This window comes from Balaenoptera borealis (assembly GCF_965194805.1).
Source record: "Balaenoptera borealis genome assembly, chromosome: 12".
Classification (NCBI taxonomy): Eukaryota; Metazoa; Chordata; class Mammalia; order Artiodactyla; family Balaenopteridae; genus Balaenoptera; species Balaenoptera borealis.
The window spans coordinates 82,687,159-82,705,458 of record NC_138869.1 but is presented as its reverse complement, the minus strand read 5'-3'; the positions used below and the strand labels follow the sequence as shown (position 1 = coordinate 82,705,458).

The following is an 18,300-nucleotide window of genomic DNA, read 5'->3' as shown; positions in this document are numbered from 1 at the left end:
CTATTTCCCTACTGTGTATGTACTAGGTAGGTACTGTATATTTTGGTGTGTTATCTAATTTTTTTTCTTTAGTGGTTGAAGATCTAATTCAAGTTACATTTAAATTTTGTCCTCCTCTTTCTAGGTCTTTTTTTTTAAAATTAATTAATTAATTTATTTATTTTTGGTTGTGTTGGGTCTTCATTTCTGTGCGAGGGCTTTCTCCAGCTGCGGCAAGCGGGGGCCACTCTTCATAGCGGTGCGCGGGCCTCTCGCTATCGCGGCCTCTCTTGTTGCGGAGCACAGGCTCCAGACGCGCAGGCTCAGTAGTTGTGGCTCACAGGCCCAGTTGCTCCGTGGCATGTGGGATCTTCCCAGATCAGGGCTCGAACCCGTGTCCCCTGCATTGGCAGGCGGATTCTCAACCACTGCACCACCAGGAAAGCCCTCTAGGTCTTCTTAGAGGGAAAAAAAAAAAAGTGAATTCCAGCGTAAGTCTGTAGCAAGGATGAACTATCATTATTTCTGGGTAATTTTCACCTGTTAATATTTCTCATTCACAAGGAATATTTTCTTCAAACTATCTTTCAAACTATTTTAAGTAAGATGTTAACCTTTGGAAACTAATTGTTTCCAAAAGGTTTATATGCTAATTACAAATAGCTCCTATGTATTAATGCTAGAAAGACTTTAGAGGACTTTCTTAGGCAATGCTTCATGAATCTGAGACATTTGATAAAATGAAAAAGTATCTAGTACAGACTTTTTGTTGCTTACTTTCTTTTGGTTCACTCATTAAATATATATTTAACAGGCTCTTACTATGTTCCAGGATAGTGCAGAAAAGGGGGTTAGAGACTGCTGAAGGCTGGTGAGGAGGGGTTGAAATGTTAGATAGGGAAGGCTGAGGGACTTCCCTGGTGGTCCAGTGGTTAAGGCTCTGTGTTTCCACTGCAGGGGGCATGGGTTCGATCCCTGTTCAGGGAACTAAGATCCCGCAAAAAATGCAGCCAAAAAAAAAAAAAAAAAAAAAAAGGGAGGATTGAGACAATTTCATTGAGTTGACATTTGAGTAAGACCTGAAGGGAGTGAGGGAGCAAGCCACCTGGGAGAGGAATGTTGTGGGCAGAGGAAACAGCAAGAAAAAGATCTGAATAGGAGTGTACCTGGAGTGTCCAAGGGACAGCAAGGGGACCACTGTGGTGGGGAGATAGCAAGGGGGAACGGAGGAGATCAGAGAAGTTATAAGGGGCTTGATAATTTTGATGAGGCTCCGCGTCCACCCCCCCCCCCTACTCCCCCCCCGCCCCTTGTGCTTTTACTTTGAGTGAGGTATGAAAAGATTGCAGAATTCTGACCTCTTTGACATAGTAGAATCACTCTGGCTGCTGGGCCGAGCATTTTCTCAAGGAAAGCACACCAAAAGAAGTGAGCTATTGTAATGATTCAAGTGAGTGATGATGGTGTCTTCAGCCAGAATGGTGAAAGTGGTAAAAAACGATGTAGTTGAGGATATATTTTAAAGCTGTATCTCACAGGATTTGATAACAGATTGTGATGTGAGAGAAAGGAGAAGTCAAGAATGACTCCGAAGTTTTGGGCTTGAGCTACTGGAATTGCTGAGTGATAATTATGACGGAAAGCTTGAGAGAGAAACAGATTGAGGGAGAAGTTTATGACTTTGATTTGAGGAATGACTGGGTTTGAGAAGCCTATCAGACTTCAGAGGGGAGGTGTTAAGGAGGCAACTGGATATACAGGTTTGGGTATTAGAAGGTAAGTTGGTCCTCAAGGTATACATTTGATATAAATTTTGGAGTGGTCAACATTTTAATAATTTTAAAACCCATGGGCATGGCTCTGATAAATACAAAGACAGACAAAAAGAAGGTCAAAGCTTGCACCTTGGTGTCCACCGTTTGGGAAAATGAGGGGAAACCAGCAAAGGAGGTTGAGAAGGAATGCAGTGAGCCACTAGGAGAACCAGTGGAGTATGTGTCTTGGAAGATAAATAAGTAAAGTGTTTTAAGGAAGCCCCTTGCTGCTGACAGATTCAGTAGGATGAGTACTGAGAATTGCCAAGGTCATTGGTGACTTTGATAAGTGCAGATTCAGTAAAAAAAAAAAAAAGTGAGAGGTCTGATTGGATTCCAAAATGAAATAGAGCAGCAGGAAGAGGCAGAAGTGGAGTCAAGTGAGAGTTTTCTTTTCAGGATGAGAGATATAATAACATGTTTGTACACTGATGGAAAAGATCCAGTAGAGAGGGAGAACATGATGATTCTATAGAGAGTGAGGAAAATTACTGAAGGAATGATTATCCTTGCGTTGGTGTGACAGGATGGAATCTATTGTACACATGGGTGGGTTGACTTGCTCAGGAGCATGGACAGTTCATCCTTAATAGTAGCAGGGAGACATATCATATGGGTACAGGTGCTGATAGGAAGCATATGGGAGCTTGTGGCTGTTTACTTTTGAAGCAAGCATGAAGCAGGGGGTGTTGGAGGATTGAGGATAGAACATGAAATCTGAAATAACATCTACAAGTGTTGGTTGAACGAACCAGGAAAATACAGTATGATTGCCAGGCAGCTTTGAGGACCCTCTAGAGGTTCATGGTCATACATTAGAAGTGAGATCAAGTCAGCATGCTTTTCTCCAGCCTGGATAAACCGTCCAGGTCAATTATTAAAAATGTTAATATTTTTTCATGCTAAATGTCATGCACTGGTGATATAAAAATGACTAGGGAAGAGTACCTGCCCTGAAGGAGCTCACAGTCTACTGAATTTGAAGGACCTTTAAACTAATAGCAGAAAAAAAGTATTGTGACAATTTCTGTAGTAGTTGTACAAAATGTGCTCATGACTTACTTTACACTGAATGGAACTCAGCCGTTTACGTACCAATCGGTCATAGCAAAGTGAGTAACAAAAGATCTTCAGGGAATACTTATTCACTTTGATATTTGGCATGTCTGTGTGAAATGTACCCGTGGTATTTGTAAATGGTCGCCAAATACATGCCTTAGGGAAATTGTTAGAATTACAAAAAATCAGAGCTGGAATGCAACATATGATTCAGTCTCTTATATTTGCAAATGAAGAAGCTGGGTCTCAGAGAGGGAAGGCAAACTGGTTAAAAGGACAAGCCTGGTGACTCTCAACCCAGAGTTCTTTCTGTTTCACCACCCACTACCTCTGGACCAGGACTTCACTCAACCCAAGACTCTAAGATAGTTTTTACTTGTTATTCTAACTGGACCTGGTACTGGACTTTTCTATTTTGCAAGACTTTCCACCCTTCCGTAGTTTGAGAACAGAAATTGCTCTGGTTTATTTCAGAAGTTAAACTTGAAATCATGAAAGCAACCCAGAAGTGAAAAAGAGACAAAAGAGAAAGTAGGAAACTCTTCAGGACAGAGTCACTACAAGGGATTTAAATTTTCTCTAAATTTCTGTTCTTCCTTAACATAACACATATTATTTGAGGGTTTATTATTTATCAACAGGCATTGTGAGCATATAGAAAAATATAGAAGAAGATCCTCACGTTTGAGAAAATTAAAATCCATGGGCTCAGTGAGAAAACCTGTTTATCTCTCCATTCCATCCCCCTTCCTTTTGTAGACTCCTCCATTCATAGTCCAGACTTACAGACACTCCTAAGTGAAAGGAAGCATTATCTATAGTGAACCCAGTAACTTTCTCCTTAAATCTCCAAAAATATCAGCTAGGTTTAGGTTAACAATACATCGCAGAAGAGAGGAAAGTCTTTCTTTTTACCTAAAGGTCATAGTAAAGACACATAGTCCAGCCAGCCCAATTACTCAATTAGTTAATTATTAAACAATTAAATCAACATATGTTTAACAATTAAATCAACACTTGAGTGTCCATTACATGCTCTCAACTGTTTTAGAAGCTAAACGATATGTATCAATTATCCATGCATAATGTGTAATATATAAAACATGAAAACTGATGGTTGATAGAGTCTAAGTTAATAAAGAATATTTCTTAAAATTTTCTGTTTCTATACTTAAATAAGAATATTTGATTTCTATTTTTGAGTCATAATAAAATGAACTCAAGTTGGAAATATATATGTGTGTATATATATATATAGATGTACACACACACACACACACACACACACACACACACACACACGGCAAAGGAGTAGTGACAATGCAGTCGATGACTTCGTTGGTGTTTGGGGGTGGAGGCTGCTGGAAATTAAAGGGACAAGTCCAGAATGAAGTACACGAAAATCCCTTCTGAATGATCATAAACAGCTGAATGTGATGTTTACTATTATTTTTATTATTATTAATTTTAGGTTTGTGTTTCCCTAGTTACAGACAAAACAAGAAAATTGGAAAACCACATCCATATTGCACCATTAGTCTTGCTTTTCCTACTGGTGAACAATCTTCCCTAGTTCTCCATCCTTTAATTGGTCCTTAGAGAGTCCTCTCAAACCTTTACAATGACATTCAGTGAACATTTCTGAGTCGTGCCAAGCCAGAATCTCTGTGATAGCTCACAAATTACAGATTGAACTAAAGCTGTATTACTTCCTTTTGCGATGTTTAATGCATGAGTTTTCTTATTTGGTATGGCTAAGCTGATGACATACAATCTTTTCTTCTTAAAGCTTCATGAATTTCTGGGAATATGGTTTAATATATGTTCTTTAAAAATGATTACATGACTAACCTTTCCTTCTATTGTTTCCTCTGCACATGCTTTAAAGCCAAATGATTACACATGAATGGTATATTTCTGAAAAAGTAGAAAGAGTCTGTACAGGTGGATTTAAAATACTTAAAAGTCACTGATTCTGCTTTGACAGTCCTACACAAAGAAAAGTGAATTTTGGAATATTTGCAGATTTCTTCACCATCTCATAAAATGAAAGAAAAGGTATATTTTGGTGGTTATTTTACATCAGCTTGAAAATATTTTCAGTATTGACTAGATAAGCTTCAGATGTAGGAGAAAACTTTAATAACTTTTTTGATAAAGAAGAAGGAAACAAATTTTCAAAAGTTACTCATAGGTGATTATTATTTCCTATCTGAGCGTCTCTGTATTCCAAAATTATGGAACATACTGTGCATAAAGATCTAATAAATGTTATTTTGAAAACAATTATGGACTTATTAAATAATGTACTTTCATCGCCCTTACATTTCTTGGTTTTTTTAGCATTTATGATGTTTGGACATATTTTATATGCATTAATTTTTGTGTTTCTGACTTTCTCTAATGGCTAGAATGAGAGGTCCTAGAGGCCAGGGATTTGGTCTATTTTGTTGACCGCTGTATCTGAACAATACATAGAACAGAGGCCTGGGAGGAGGTGAGGTTGGCCCTGTCTGAACAATACATAATAGATTATCCATTGGACAAGAGGAATTTTTCCAGGAGGTAAGAGTTGCTAGACAGAAAAAATAACAGTCTACTGTATTTGACTTATGGTTTCCTAACCCCTCGTGTTGGGACACACATACAGTAGCACATGTGTGTTTTTGTTCCCGTTTATGATTTTAAGAACAGTATCAGTTGCAACTAGAAAATCACTCACTCCTCCCCAGTGGGAGACATGCATTTTCACTTCTAGCTACTGCATCTAGTGCCCATTCCAGATGATATGTTTTCCTTGAGGTTCGGTCCAGGTATGGCTCCATGTGGTTCGACAATGAATAAATTACACAGTTAACTGTCCCTAACACCCTCCTGGGCAGGAAGAACAAGGAATCTCTGTCTTGGCAGGGGAGATGGCTTCTTGGTTAGCTCAACAGAAGACTCTGCCTGGCTTTTTGTTTCCCAGGACCACAGCGGAAGGAGATAGAGAGGGATTTCTCTTATAGGAGCTGTACCACTTTAGCCTCTCACCTCTATCAGGAGTTTTTTGTTGGGGGGTGGTGTAACAGGTAGAGCATGAGTTACCTAAGCCCAGGGAATAAGCAATGAAGGACAAGCCTCTGTTTGTCAGACTTGGACTTTTTTTTTTTTGGCAATGCAAATGCTGTAACGGTCTAATCAACTGCTACTTTATTAAAAGTCTTCTCCACATTGCCAGCTATTCAGGATGTTCTTATCTAGTCAGGGTCCTTGAATACAGACTGCTATCAAAATCCTCACCCTTGCCTCCCTTTGTAATTCCTGCTCCTTAGCAATTGGCTTCAGAACTCTGCCCATTTCTCTCATCCTCCTAACACTGGCTTTAGTCTTTGCTTGCTCCTTAGATCAACAGGAAAGGACAAGTTTCCCCCAGGTTTGTTGCATGTGGATGGTGGTGTTTAATCTATCTATCTATCTATCCATCTATCTATCACCTATCTATCATCTATCTATCTATCTATCTATCTATCTATCTATCTATCTATCTATCTATCATCTATCTATCATCTATCTACCTATCTATATCTATTATCTATCTATCTATCATCTATTTATCTATCAAAATGAAATATGTTTAAAATATAACACTGTGTAAATTTAAGGTGTATAGTGTGTTGATTTGATACATTTATATGTTGTAATATGATTGCCATTGTAGCAATAGCAACTCTATCACGTCACATAATGATCATTTCTTTTCTGTGGAAATAATAGTTGGTTGGAAAAATTAATATCTAGACTCTTAGCAAGTGTGATGATTGTAATAGAATATTGTTGTCTATATTCACTATATTGTGCATTGGATCTCTAGGACCTCCTTATCTGCTAGTGATGCCGAAAACTCCAGCTTTGTGCACCGGTGCTGAATTGAATCTTGGACACAGAGTTTTGGATGAAGTAGAAAATAATAGTTTTATTGCTTTGCCAGGCAAAGGGGGACACAGGAGGCTCTTGCGCTCAAAACTGTGTGTCCCAACCTGGGGGGAATTTGGTGAGGAGTTTTATAGCAATGGTTCAAGGGCGGGATTGCTGATAGGGATCACAGTGTGTGCAGGGTCTGCACTCCTTTAATCTGGCCTCGGGAGGTCTCCTGATGAGCTTCTGCAGTTCTTGAGGTTATCAAACAGTGACCTTCTCTTTGGAATGAAGAATGCTTCATCAGGTAGTTAACATCTTCTATTTGTTGGGGGTTTTAGTTCTGTAGAAGAGCTCAAAGATACTGTTACGTGTATCCCTTGAGGCAGAACCAGGACCCTGTCCCACTCTTGTTTCTTGACTGCTCTTCCCTTGTCTCTGCATCCCCTCCCTTCCCTGATTAGCAACTGTTTGAACCTGCCCTTTGGAACTTGGGGAAGGTCATGGAGGCTGAAGCTTATTTTCAAACAAGAAACGGGGAACACAGAAAGGCTTCCATGCCCAGGAGCCCCACAGGGTCCTGCTCGGCTTCGCTAGGTGCCAAGTTTGTACCCTTAAACAACATCTCTCCTATTCCTAGCCTCCTGTCCCTACCCTCACCCCTGGTAACCACCATTTTACTCTCTGTTTTTATGAATTTGGCTTTTTAGAATTCCACATATAAGTGATATCATGCAATAGTTTTTTTTTTGTCCATGTGGATGGTGTTTATAATGTAGATAATTATTACTTTTTTTTTAAACTTCCCAATAGCGAAATTATTTTATTTCTTGACAGTTAATATGGAGTGGTTATTTTTTTTATTGGAGTATAGTTGCTTTACAATGTTGTGTTAGTTTCTGCTGTACAATGAAGTGAATCAGCTATACGTATACATATATCCCCTCGCTCTTGGACCTCCCTCCCACCCTCCATCCCACCCATCTAGGTCATCACAGAACACTGAGATGAGCTCCCTGTGCTATACAGCAGGTTCCCACTAGCTATCTCTTTTACACATGGTAGTGCATATATGTCTATCCTAATCTCACAATTCCTCCCACTCTCCCCCCACCCTTACCTCCCCCACCCACATGTACACATGTCCATTCTCTACATCTGCATCTCTATTTTGTCAGGCTGGAGCACATTGCAGGAGGGATTTTGGGGAGGCCTGTCAGATCATGCTCCCCCTTTCTCTAGCTCTTCCCATATCACAACTCAATTTTCCCCAAGTTCTACCCTCCCACACCTAATTTTTACTTATACTTTATTTGACTCGAATCTCCCTAATGGGCTTTTGCAAATTCTGAAAAATGCATGATTAATATAACCCTTAGCAGTCGTAGGTTTCTTGCTCCTGGCAAAAAAAGATCTCTTGCAACAAAGACTCTTGCTGTTACCCTCTTTCTTTTCAAGGAATATATCAGTCTGAAGAGCCTCCCTTCAAATATATATTTGTAACACCTCACTGAAGTAGCCAGCAAAATCTAATTTTATGATATTTTTTTATCATATCTCTCAAATTTCCAGTCTAGGTATGAGTTGCAAGGTACAAAATTCTACAAAATAGGCAAAGATAAGGTTATCATGAAGCTAATTATACTTTTTTTCTGGGCATAGTAAAAGAAGAAAAACTTCCTAATTCTTATGATGAAACAAGTATAAATTGGTATAAAAACCTGAAAAAATTATACCAAAAAGAAAACTATAGCTTATCAATGCCAAACTTGTAAATCAGATATTAGCAAACAGATTACAAGGGCACTTAAAAATTCATTATGACCCAGTGGGGTTTACTTCAGGATTGTATGGGTAGTTCAACAAGAGGAAAACCATTAATATAATTCAAAATATTAATAGAGCTAAGGAGAATAAATATATTATCATTTGATAAGAAAAAAGGCATTTGACAAAATTCAATAGTTAATAGTATTAAAAGTACACAATCAATTACATTTAGGTTTATAAGCCTTCTCAGACTGAGTTTTGTGCATAATGTGAATTAGAGATCAAAATTTGGACTTAGCTGGCATTAACTGGTTAAGACTCTGAGTTTCCACTTCAGGGGGTGAGGGTTCGATCCCTGGTAGGGGAAGTAAAATCCTACATGCCATGTGGCACGGCCAAAAAATTAAAAAAAAAAAAAAGAGAGAGAGGGTAGGATTCACTTTTTTTTCCCATATAGATACCCACGTCTCAGTGCCATGTATTGAAAAGATCATCCTTTCCTTACAGAACTGAAACAATCTCCTAATTGGTTTTCTTGCTACCAGTTTTGCTTCCTCTAGAGTCTGTTCTCCAGGTAGCAATCAGGGTGATTTTTTAAAAATTGTGCATTGTACAATATGATTTCCATGCTCAAAACTCTCCGATAGCTTCCTATCACACTTTAAATAAAATTAAAGAATCTCATGACCCCCAAGAATCCACAGTATCCGGTTTATACATAACCTGACTCCACCTTTGACCTGAAGTTCTGCCAATCTTTCCATCACTCATTCTGCTGTAGCCCCACACACACTGGACCCTTGCTGTCCCTTAACCTCTTTGAATATGTTCTAGTCTAATAGTGTTTCCCTCTACTCAGAGTGTCCATCTCTAGGTATTTGCATAGCTCACTCTACTGCAGCACCTCCAATGTCATTTCCCCAGAGAGGCGTCTTTTGAAAGATTGTTGTAAATGGTCTATAGTAGAACCATTTCTCTATTCCTATGCTGCTTTATTTTTCTTCATGGCACATTTCACTACCTGACATTATTATTTTAAAAATTTTATTTATTTATTTTTATTTTTTAATATTTTGTTCACGCCATGCGGCTTGCAGGATCTTTGTTCCCCGACCAGGGATTGAACCCGGGCCCCCAGCAGTGAAGGTGCTGGGTCCTAACCACTGGACCGCCAGGGAATTCCCACTACCTGACATTATAGTTGTTTATTTGTTTATTGTCTGTCCAATTTCCACATTAGAATGTAAACTCCATAAGGGCAAGGACTTTGTTTTATTTACCTCTGCCTCCCAACACTAAAATAGCACCAGATATGATTAGGGATTCAATCAATATTTGTTAAGTGAATTATTAAATAAATGGAAAAATAGAAATTGATGTTAATGATGTTGAAACTCATGAAGATGCAGAGAGAAGAGGGCTGAAATTACACTTCTCTTTTTCCTTTGAATTATTTTGTACTGTGATACTGCTGCTTCCTACATGTGCTTTTGTTGTTCTTCATATAGCAAAGTACAGAGAGATTTGAGTTCAAATATTGACTTCTATGTACAATTTCTGTGATCTTTGAGACTCTCTGACCTCAATTTCCTATAAAATGGGAATAAAAAATGCCAGCCTTACTGTGTCGTTATTGTTAGTATTATAAATAACTCATGTAAAGCATCTTCCCAAAGATGTATATAGAGGCTTGCAAAAACTATAACAATTTTTATTATTATATTGTTTCCTATTTATAAATTAAATGGAATATCACTGATTTTTTAAAAAATCTCTTTACCTCCTGCAAAGTTGCTAGTAGGATTTTTGCATATATTAAGAGTACAACAAATGCTTGCTGAATAAATGAATAGATGCAGACAGGCTCTTAAGAACTAAAATTACAGCAGGAGTCTGCCTACTTCTTTCTCTGTGTGTCTCATGTTGATTTATTGATTAATAATGGAATTAATGTGTCGTTGGGCTAAGTAGAAAAATCTCTAGACAGAAAAAACAATCCCCATTTTACACGAACTCTTAGTCCTTACAAAATATCTTTGACTTCTTGTTTCTTTTCTAACTTTAGAGCCAGACCTTTTGATTCCTCAGTATGCACAATTGTATATTTCAGTTATTTTTTCAATAGGCAAAATACTTCTCCCCCTTCCCTTTTCACTTCTAAAACCTCCCAAGCTGTTAAAATGTCCATCCCTTCTGCTCCATTTCCTCACCAAAATCCTATCACATACCATATGAATTTTTAACCCTAACACCTGTCTACCCACATGGTTCCAGAGGGGTAAATTAAAAAAAAAAAAAAAATTAAAAAAAAAAAAAAACCCTATGCAACTAGCCCACAAAGTCTACAAAAGATAGTTTGTCAACACGGATTGTCTACTGTGAATGTAACCACAGGGACCAGAAGAACACAAATGTTATGTATAAAAACATCACAATTTTTCCACTTTTCTTGGTTCCTGACCAATGATTTTGCTACTCTTCAATTTGTATAGCTTCAAAAACCTTGGGTTTAAGGCTTTTGCCTCATTATCCAGGTGCCAAGCTGTCCTCCAGGCTGCAGAGAAAGCTGTTCTGTGAGATCTGCTTCTGCCTTAGGGTGTGGTGTATAACAGAAAAGAACAAGAAGGAAGTGTGTTATTGCCAATTTTAATCTGATTCGTTAATTACACAAATGCTTGATGTTATAATTTTCTTATTTGTGTATTGGGAGTGAGTAGGAAAACCTTTAAAGAAACCTTCTGTGTGAAGCTCTTAACTCTGTGAATATTTGAATTTCTATATACTGGGAATCAGTTAACCCTTCTGTAGCGGCACCTGGAATGATTGACAAGCTTCTCCTCCAAGCAGCATTTACTGTCCCATACTTCTCCACATTAACCTCATTTTCTTTTTTGCATCTGATGATCCAGTTGGGAACCAAAGGGAAATGATATGTGAGAGTAGCCCACTCTGGCAGGGAGGAGTATGACTGACATTGTTCAAAATCTGGTACATGGTGATCAAAAAAAAGCAGATCAACTTTTAGTTGGTTTTATCATTGTTTTAAGATTTTCTATAGACAACATAATCTCTCATTGCTGGCACCCAGGTGGACCTCTCATACTTCCTACTCTTCCTTGACACGCTACTGATAGCTTGACACAGTGGATTTCTCAAGAGATATTGAAATATATCATTGGGAGGTCAATTCCATAATGAGAAGATGACTATTTTGATAAGAAGAAGAGAAAAACCTCTCAATAGCACTCCATGTTATGTATGTATATTATTTAGGGAATTGCATTCAGCTGTTCCCCCCCCACCTTGGCTCATTCTTTTTTTTTCCCCAAAATTTCATGGTTAAGGGGCTTGTTGGTAAAGAAAGAAAAAAATGATGCGAATTATATATGATACAATGGTTTTTTATTACTAAGATGCTGACAGGACTTCCCTGGTGGCACAGTGGTAAAGAATCCACCTGTCAATGCAGGGGACACGGGTTCGAGCCCTGGTCCGGGAAGATCCCACATGCCACAGAGCAACTAAGCCTGTGTGCCACAACTACTGAAGCCTGTGCGCCTAGATCCTGTGCTCCACAACAAGAGAAGTCACTGCAATGAGAAGCCCGTGCACCACAATGAAGAGTAGCCCCGCTTGCCACAACTAGAGAAAGCCCCCATGCAGCAATGAAGACCCAAAGCAGCCAAAAATAAATGAATAAATAAACAAATAAATAACAGAAAAATATTATGTGACTTTAAAAGAAAGAAAATTCTGATTTTCTACGTATGGAAGATAGGTTTTGATATCTGTTTAGACATAAAATTTATATTTTATCACACTTGGATATGCATATAAAAGTATATAGATAAAATGAATTGTTCAAGATATTTATAAAGTTTTTTCCACACTCAGAGTCTAGTCTACTTGGGATCACTTAAACTTAGGTTTTTCAATGTCAGTATTTTTCTAAACAATACTGTTCTTTGTGTCATCAAGAGTTTTGATGACTTAATAACCTGTGCAATGACAGCCTACCTGAGTTCAGTTTCCCTGCAGGTAAAGTGAGGATAATAACACCTCATTCTAGTTACAAAAATTCAGTGAGATACCGTATGTTACAGTACTCATGTGACTCTTAGGAAACAGGAAGTGCTCAGTAAATGGTTGCGAAGATAATGGGGATCATGATTTGATATGTAAGAGCAATATTTGTAATAGAAAAATCATCAATCAATCTTAGCATTATAGACAAAAAAATCATGAAGGAACTCTTACAAAGTTACATTTGAGAATATTGTATTATTCAGAGTATCTGAATATATCAAACACACAAAAGTTGAACAATTCATCACCAATAGATACTCACAATATTGTAGCAAGTTCTTTTTTTTTTTTTTTTTTGGCTGAGTGGTATGTGGTATGTCAGTGCCCTGACCAGGGACAGAACTCGTGCATGCCCCCTGCAGTGGAAGCACAGAGTCCTAACCACTGGACCGCCAGTGAAGTCCCTGTAGCAAGTTCTTTAGGTAGAAGAGAAATGATATCAAATGGAAATATGGATCTACATAAAGGGATGAAGAAATGGTAACAATACAGATAAACACAATTTTTTTTCTCTTGTTATTCAAATCATTTTAAAAGATAACTGGCTATTTAAACATAAATAATCACAATGTTGTGATTATAACGTGCTATGACAGCAGTAGCATAAGAGTTGGGAGTGGATAAATGGAAATATGATATCCTAAAGTTCTTATATTACATATGGTATACTCTCACCTGAGAGTAGATTGTGATAAATTAAAGATTTATAAAGCTGTAACAAGTTAAAGATGTAAATACTTAAAGTAACCTATAAAATGATTAAAATGACGTTGTAGCCAATAAACCAAGAAAGAAGATAAAATAGAATTATTTTAAAAAAATCACATAATCCAGAAAAAGAGAAATAAATGGGAGAAAAACAGATTGTGCACCCTCCTCTACTTTAAACAATGTGCCTCTACTATTATATATCATACATAGTGAGTAATATTTCATCTTAAAAGTCTCACTTGGCTTTACAAATAGAAAACAAAAACCGAACTTATCCAACCATCTCACTCAAGGATGAAACATAAACGGAACATGAGAATGTTTACTGTATCAATCAGTATAGGTTTGGTTATGCTGTAACAGCAAACAAATCCCAATCTCAATGGTTTAACATAGTGAAGATTTGTTTTTTGCTCATGCTTGTTGCTCTTCTAGATTAGCAGGAATGATATTTTAAAAATTACTACTCAAGAACCAAAGTTAATTGAAGCTTTATCCTAACACACACTTTTAGGATTTATTTGGCAGAGGAAGGAAATGTGGTAAATCACAGGCAGTCTCTTAAAGCATTTTTGTCATCTTTGCTCACATCTCATTGGTTAAAGTACGTCACATGGGCTTGCCTCACTTCAAAGGGAGCAGGAAAGTAAAATCTTATCCCGTACCCAGAAAGAGTTGGTATATTTATGATAAGCCCTAAAAACTGTCACAGTTAAGAAACTTGACCAAGCTCACTCAACAGTCCTGGTCTTATATAAATGTCTATGTTCCCTCTCTGCTCTTCCCACTATACAATAGTTGAATATTGAGTCTGGAATAAACTATGAAGTTCTTTGTGGGTTTACAGGAGAACAAGAGCAATAAAAACTAAACAAGGCAAGAGAGGTTTTCCTTGATTATCCCTCTTCTCCCGAACATCATCAGTCCAGATCTCTGCTTGATTCTCCTTGGTCTACAGATAAGCACTATTTGCTCTCTATTCAAAGAAAACTATGCTCTGTCCTCTTGCCTCCACTAACTAAAGTCTTATTATTATTTTTGCTTCCATTCTCCCCTTGTATTGGAAAGAAGAAAAACTAAAATAAACAAAAAAGAACAAGGAAGACATTCCAGGGATGAGTCAAGGGCCAAAAAAGTCTGTGCATATAGAATTTAATTTCACAACAAATTAATCTATCATAGTAAACTGTTCTTTGAGGAGAATGGTGAAATTATGGCAGAAGACATAATTTGAGAGCTTTGCTCTCCTATTTTCTTAAACTTCTAACCTTTCCTTCTCCCGTTGTACTTTGTACTACTCTTCTAAGTGCCGCCAAATGGATACGCTTTAAAGCCAATTTATTAGTCCACAATGACTCTCTTTCTAAGATGGAAAGAATAGTGAAATTAAGTTTAAATCCTAGGTCTAGCATCTACTAGTGTGAAAATTTGAATGTGTTAGTTCACGTCGCTAAGCTTACTTTTACTTAGTAAAAATGGTGTTATTACTCATAACATTTTAAGGGGGATTAAATGTGAATGAAGCTGGTGAATAATAGGTACTACCTAAATGCCTTTTTCCTTTTTTCATTCTCCGTTTCATTTCTCAAACTCCCTTCTTCAGACCTTATTTCCTTTTGCCAAAATTACTGCAATTGTCTCCAAACTGACTTCTCTGTTTTAAGTCATTCTAGTTTAATTCATTGAAACAGTTCTACTAGACTATTCTGCATATGATTAAAAAAATATTTCTTGAGTAAAAAAATAATATTATGAGATGTACTTTAGAAAATTTAAAGTTCAAATCCAGTCAGTCTGTCAGTTAAAATGGCCCCAATAGGGTCTCAAATTATGTCTACACATAATTTGGGGGATGAGGGGGAGGTGAAATACAAATGGAAGAATAACTGGAAATTTGACAGAGGAAAAAGTTTTATGGAAAGCAATGAATACCAGGCAAGGAATATAGACTCAATGCTATTGACTATAAAACGATTCAATCAATGAGTGCAGAGTGATGGTGAGAACATTACTGAAGAAAGTTGAAGCTGTGCGCCTGATGCATTGGAGTGGGGAAAAGCTTTGAATCAGGGAGGCCTGGGAGAAGGCTACTGAAGATGTATTGAGGTCAAGTCAGGCTATTTAAAATATGTATTACGAGGCAGAAAGGGAAAGGTGCTGTTTTACTAACCTGCTATCTCCCTCTCTTAAACTTTGCTGCTCCTCTTTTCTAAACAAAGGCATTATTTTTTTTTTACATGGTATGCAACAGACTTCTGTTTGTTTATTCTTCACATGCAAATTGCCTCTTGTTTTCCAGCCGGTCTGCTCATTTCAAAGCCGACACAGGATAGGTGGGAGGCTTATGGCATTACACCCTCAAATAACAAGGAAATGCTAAAGTTTCTTCATCTTTAGAAAAACTCCATGTGGTGTGCCATGAAGTCAAGCTGTGACTGTTTGGTGTCAGTCTCTTTTGTCACACCAATTGTTTCAGAAACTTTCTCCCTCTGAAGAGGGTAGTGGAAGTCCATATACCTGAGAAAGGAGCCACCATGGGGTCTGGGGATGCCCATGTGGGTTGGCGGGAGTGTCAGTAACAGTCATGGGTACTTGGGTGTTAACCCATCTGCATTGTTTTAAAAGGAGTTGTTATCTTTTATCGTTTGGTGATGTCTAGAGAGGAGGCAGTGGAAAATCTGCCCACTAACTTAACAGTGGCAACAATGTGTGTATATGCATGTGTGTGTGTATGTGTGCGTGCGCGCGGGTCCACATGCATGTGTGTGCACTTTAATAAAGGATTTTCCACACTCCATAGTCATTTTGGTTAAGGCCAAGTCGTTTGAAGTGCTCATGGATGTGGACTGAATGTATAACTGTTTTTTGCTATATTGTGATTAGATAACCCTATGTCAAAGCATCCAAATAAGCTTTATGTTTTATGTCTTTTTTGTCATTGAAATATACACTTTAATACTCTGCTTTTAAATAGCACTTTCTACTGTTATAAACATTGTGGCATCTACCGTGTCATTTGATCTCTGTATCCATTCTTCGAGGTAAAGAAAATGTAATTATTCCCATTTAACAGGCTAAATAAATGAGGATCCAAACAGGAAAAGTGGTTTACTCTGGTTTATACTACGTAATTGGTGGTAGAGCTGAGACTGTGGGTATATATGTTCTTGCTTCATTTTTAGAGGCAGACAAGAGGAAGCAGGTGTAGTCGAGTCTTAATTGGAATGTGGAAGAATTGCTTCAGAGCCATCTGGGATGTTTGTTTAAAATTCAGGTTTCTTAGCTCAAAGAAGATCTACTGAGGCACAATCCTCAGAAGTAGTGCCTGAGCATCTGTCTGTAGCAACCGTCCCGGGTGATTTTATGCATACCTAAGTTTGAGAACCACTGGAAAGCAGAGTGTAATTAAGCCTTGGAATTTAGTAGTTCTAGATGTGGATTGTAACAGTTCTACTAAGCTGTTTGACACTGAGCTTCAGTTTTCTTGTATTTAAAAGAGGAGTAATATCACATACAACTACAGAATGACGTACAAGAATTGCAGTGGAAAAATGACTTCTGAAAAAAATGGTGAATATATCAATAGCTTTATGCCAAATGTGGGTTTGCCCTATTGCTGACGGATATAAACAAATTCAAATCTTTTTATGTTACCTACATGAGACTAAAGAAAGAAAAGAAAAATTAGTAAAAATCAATAAAGAAACATAAAAGAATAAACTTGGCTCTAGGTCATGCAAAATTATTTGGGTAACTTAAGCCATTTGAAAACCATGGGCTCCAAGTTTAGAAAGAAACATAAAATTGAACTTTGGAATTTAGGTTGTCTCTAGCATAATATAACTCTGATCTCTTGCTTGGTTAATTTTTTTTAAAAAAATTCAATTCCCCTGGCAATCCTAGAAGCAGGGCATGAATAACTTCCAAAGGAAAAAAAATCTTTGTTGTTTAATCTTTGTATAGCTTTCCATTCAGTTGGAAAAATTACTAAAATTTCCCTTGAAAAACAGTGACTGAAATGTTCTAAAAAAAATTCAAAGAACTTTTTTGAAAATATCAGCTTCAAAACAAAATTTCTCAAGGTTTTCATAAAACCAGAATACCAAAACCCTGATGGATGCTCTCTTATCTCTGGCCCTTATGTTGTCAGCTAATCTGATACTCTGAATATTTGGGGGAAAGGAATTTTATGTATCACGGAACCAGATTTCCCAGTGCTTCAGCTTAATGCTGGGATTGGGCCAAACACTAATGGCAACTTTTTTATATCTGCCAGGCAGAGAAGTTAATAAGAATAATAAAATTTTTAGAACCTGTGGTTTGGGCCAGACACTGTACCAAGCACTTAGAAAACATGAGATGAATAAAATGAGGTTCCTACCCTGTAAACACTGACAGTTTCATATTTACAGGCTGTAGAAAGGAAATTGAGTTGCTGGGGAATCTATCAGCATCTCTTATTACTTTAGAATTCTTTAAGTGCTCTAAGCGTGGAACTGTCAACTTGTTTTGGGGGAACTTCAGGAATGAAAGATTTCCTGTAATATCCATTATGCAAAGAGATTTTGGTGAGTGGCTTAGATCTGGTCACCTGGAGAATCAAGAATTGAGGATAGTTTTTAGTTCTGACTTTGACAACCTGTGTCAGCAAAGACCAATCTTTATAGCTACTTTATTTATTTATTTATCTATTTTTAGCTGTGTTGGGTCTTCGGTTCGTGCGAGGGCTTTCTCCAGTTACGGCAAGTGGGGGCCACTCTTCATCGCGGTGCGGGGACCGCTCTTCATCGCGGTGCGGGGACCGCTCTTCATCGCGTTGCGCGGGCCTTTCACCATCGCGGCCCCTCCCGTTGCGGGGCACAGGCTCCAGACGCGCAGGCTCAGCAGTTGTGGCTCACGGGCCCAGCCGCTCCGCGGCACGTGGGATCCTCCCAGACCAGGGCCCGAACCCGTGTCCCCTGCATTAGCAGGCAGATTCTCAACC

The 18,300-nt window shown here is 37.9% G+C and overlaps 1 long non-coding RNA gene across 1 annotated transcript in view; it reads right to left on the bottom strand.

Moving 5' to 3' along the window:
• The window catches only part of LOC309607607, a 30,270-nt gene extending 23,911 nt beyond the window's left edge, over nt 1–6,359 (bottom strand). Inside the window, exon 1 of the long non-coding RNA XR_014232463.1 lies at nt 6,329–6,359. This is a non-coding gene — a long non-coding RNA (uncharacterized lncRNA). The remainder of the gene's footprint in view (nt 1–6,328) is intronic.
• Nucleotides 6,360–18,300: the final 11,941 nt, after the last annotated feature.